Raw genomic sequence first — 4485 nt, forward strand, 5'->3', positions numbered from 1 at the left:
GCACATGCACATGCACTATATATACTGTCTTCATCGTGAAGCACACATACCAAGTTTTATCTCCACGTATAGACGTCGCAAACAAATCCAACAATAAGGCGATTCTGATGCATCAAAGCGAATGAGGAAATAACATTTATAAATGTTATTAAAAAATTTATCAAAATTCCGATCCTTTTTTCCATCATCGTTACCCGACATTAACGTTATCGTTAAGATATGAAACTAATCATCAGCTCACTCATAGACAATAATATTTACTTGCTTATACATGCATAACAAATGGTTACAATTTTCATCGAAAAATCAAGTGGTTACAACTGTCGTTCCATGTTTTTTTATAAAATAAAAAAAAGTTAAGAAAGAAAATAAGGAGTAAAAACACGCTAAAAGCTTAATATCGTTTTTTTTTTTTTTTGATTGAAAAGCTTAATATCGTTTACATTATTCTTTTTCAATTTAAAAAGGATTGGAAATCAACATGACTGAAAGGCTAACACCACGTACGTTCGAATGCTTTTATTATATTAATTGTAAACAATTTCATCAAATGGACGTTACACTTGAACTCTGAGCTACGCATATTTATACGAGAGATAATATGATTTCGAATTGCAAGTAATTAGTTGTTGCAACTTTGTAGCGTGTTGATATATTGCACGCTGCCCTTATTCACTTTCGGCTAACAACGTACTATGCTGGAAGACTATATATATACACTTTAGCTACTGGTCAAAAGTTGTAGCGTACACGTTCGTTTAGGGTTTAGTTTGGTATTATGGTTTAAAAATTAATTTTTTAAAAACTCAGTTTTAAATAAGCAACCCCCAGCTTGTTTTTTAAAATCATGGTTATTTAAACTAAAAAGTTTTAAATAAGCACGTTTTAAGATTTTACCATACAGAAAATCTATCTAAATTAATGTTTATATATAAGTGATTTTAATCAAAACTCAATACCTAACTGGGTCTAGGTTTCATTGCATCTGCGTCTCTTTGATAGGTTGGTACATTTCACCGTACCCTGTAAGATTCATTTTGTTGCCCAAACCACTGATATCGGTTTTGTTCAGCTGAAGTTTGAGCTCATCAATCTTTGTTAGTGTCTTTTCAGTTTTCTAGCTAGCTTCTTTTCTTTTCTTTTTTAATTTATTTTTTATAATTATTTTGATAAGGATTAGACGATATCAGCTCTTATGTAACAGTCTGTTAGATGACAGAGCACCCACTCTACCCCGAAAGAGACCGCTATAACCAGGAACCCACATTATGTACGTACAACAATATTCGTGCTATCTCCTCTTCTAAGTCCTACTTTGGTTAATTAGTAAAATGTCAAGCAAAGCAAACCCGTATTCAACCTTGCACGAATCAAGTAGTACAGCTTCTCTGATCTAGTTTCGATGTATATACTCTTTAAATCGGGCTGGGAGGTGTCGATGCATAGCATTTGATATCTCGTGATCTTCAAATTTGTGAAGAATTAAAGTTGCATAGAGAATGTGGCATACCAGCCTTAACGTTATGTAATAGAGGCTCGGCATTACTCAACCCTAGTTTCATTTTATTTATCATCAACTTCAAGTGCATGAGTTTAATCATTAGCGCAGAAAGAAACATATATGTAATATATTTATTCCCAATCATATTTGGAAGTGGATGGATTATATTCCAGATTTAGATGAACTCCCACCGTAAGATTTGATATTTTTTTTTTTTTAATTTTTATGAACAAAGGAGTAGCCAAAAACATAGCGCTATACCTCTGACGATATATTATTCACATAAAAGAAAATAGTACAAAACGAAAAAAAGGAAGGGACATATATAGGACCTAACTCCTCTAAAAAGAGAATCCGAAAAACTATACATATTCAACTGAAACAAAAAACGACAATAGTGAAGCTAACGAAAACGAAAATGGAGAAGAACCAAATAATTTCTACACCAATTAAACAAATAAACTCAGATGGAACATCCCACCAAGATAAACCATGCGAAGAGGGCCCAAAGTTGGCGAGAGCGTCTGCAACCTGGTTCCCCTTCCGAAAAATGTGAGTAGCACGAAAGTTCATTTGAGCTAAATGGTGTAAACAGTTTCCCCACTCAACCCGCAGTTACCAGGGTACAAGTGGGAAGAATGGATCGGAGAATGTAAGGATAAGAGCAAAGTCGACCTCTAACCAAATATACTTCCAATCACGCACCCAAGTTAGTTCAATGGGCTAAATCACGGCTATAACCTCTGCCGCGACTGAGCTAGGGATGTCAAACTCAGAACAAAAGACACCAATAAGGATATGCCTTTAAAATCACGAAAAACCCCACCATAACCTGCTTGATTAGAGGAGCTACGCCAAACACCATTTGTATTGACTTGCATAGTTGCTTTTAGGGCCTCATTAATATTCTGAACTTTGTGGCGGATCTCATATAGTTGTCAAAGCCCTCTCAAAATGTTTATGGCTTCATTCACAGTTGGTTCAAGAATTTGGACTCGTTGGAAGCTTCCTTCAAATCTTGGGACTTTTCCAATATGCTTTCGGTATTCATTTGGTGTAGTCGCTCCAATACACTGCAATTCAGCTCTTACAAGAGAGGGCTTGAGAATGTTGGCAGTATCTATTGCTCTCTTTCCAGATTCGGCACAGATTAAGGTGTGGATCTCGTTTATGAATATAATGGTGGCATTAGACACTTTAACTTCATCCAAGACTTGCTTCAACCGGCCCTCGAACTTTCCACGATATTTTGGTATAGGTGATTAGACATCAAAGGTCTAGGGAGATGATTTTTTTCCCCTTAAGTTCTTTTGGAGCACTTGGGCTTCTAAGCAGCTGGGCAACACTTTATGCAATAGCGGTCTTCCCCATATCATGTTCTCCAAAAAGACAGGGCTATTAATTAGCCGCTTTTGTAAATATGGACAACACATTCTATCAATAGCTCTCTGACTAAAACTGGCTCCAATCTTCCATCCTCTGCTAGTCTGGTCAAATTGATCTCATGCTCCTCTAGAGCTGGCATCTTCTTTTTAATTCCATTGAATGTGTCAAACAAGCCGACCTTTCGGCGAAAACGTGCTAGCTCTTCTCGGCGTCACAGGATACAGCTTCACGTTTGAAACAAAAATTGCAGTCCCACATGCATGGACAAAATTTCCGACTGTTGGCCGCATTGACGAGCCCACGGAGAAGCTTCTGGTCTCTAACAACCGGAATGTGAAACAATCTCGCCGCCGGAAGATCCGCACAATCTCGAAGCCTTGGCTCGACTAGCATAATTTGCAAAATTAGAGAGAGATAGAGACGTAGATGAGAGATCAATTTAGAGAGAGACAGAGACGGAGTCGTGGCCGCTTATCTCTTCTTCTTCTTCTTTTTCGACTCGTCTTCTCTCTCTCTCTGACTCTCATATGGCAGAGACCAAATGCTTTTCCTCCGTAAGCCAAAAAGCTAGATCTAGCTATAAAATGTTTTCACCATAAGTTATATTTCAATTCCCAAGTCATAAAATATAGCTTGAAAGATTTGGTAAGCCAAATTTGGCTTACGGAAAGTGGTAAGCTAAAGCTATATATTATTTTTATTCAGTTTTATATTATTTTTAGAGTTGTCCTTCCAACTACTATATTCAGTGGCGGAGCCAGCAACTGAAATCCACTAGGGCACAATGAAAACAATAACGTTGAAACATAACAATGGAGTATTTTTTTTTTAATGGCTCATGTCCTCTCTTCTCTCTTCTTAACCTAGCTGCCCTTGCCTTCTTTGTTCACGACAATGGAGGGTTTTGGGATGGTAAGGGTTATGGGCTCGGTGTGGTCCGCAATGGCTGGCCTTCAATGATGGGAGGGTCAAGACCCTTCTTTTTCTCTCTTCTTTCCTCTTCCCCTGTGGTGTTGGAGAGGAAGATCAATCCTCTCTATGGCCATCAAGTTGGCATAGGAGAGGATCGTGGTGGTGTTGGCTTTGGCTCGGTGATTGGTGTTATTAGGTCAGTCATTGGCGACGATGGTTTGCATCTGGTACTAATTTGGAGCATCAAAGTCGGTGTTTTTACAGTGGGTTGAACACGATCTATTGGATTTGGACCGGCCAAATTGTCAGATGAAGATGACGGCGCCGGTGATGAAGTTGGCATATTTGTAGAGTATGCGATTTTTGCTCTCGGTTGTGATGGAATTTTTAGCGATGGCATGAGGTTTGGGATTCTTGACACTGGCGACTATGGCAACATTTTGCGGGCTTGGCATATGAGTGGTTCTAGCCAAGGTTCTAAAAAATGTTGGGCGCTAGTCGGGCGAACAGCGCCCAAAAGATTAATCGGGGATTAATCAGATTTGTATTTTTGTATTTATTTTATTTTTTAGTAACATATATTTAAAAAATAAATATATAAAAGGTATAAATGTCTGAAAATACAGTTTATTTTCCTCTTCTGGATAGAATTATCAGTCCCTTTTTTTTGCTATATATATATATAT

The sequence above is a fragment of the Fragaria vesca genome, linkage group LG5 (genome assembly GCF_000184155.1).
Source record: "Fragaria vesca subsp. vesca linkage group LG5, FraVesHawaii_1.0, whole genome shotgun sequence".
In the NCBI taxonomy this organism is placed as follows: Eukaryota; Viridiplantae; Streptophyta; class Magnoliopsida; order Rosales; family Rosaceae; genus Fragaria; species Fragaria vesca.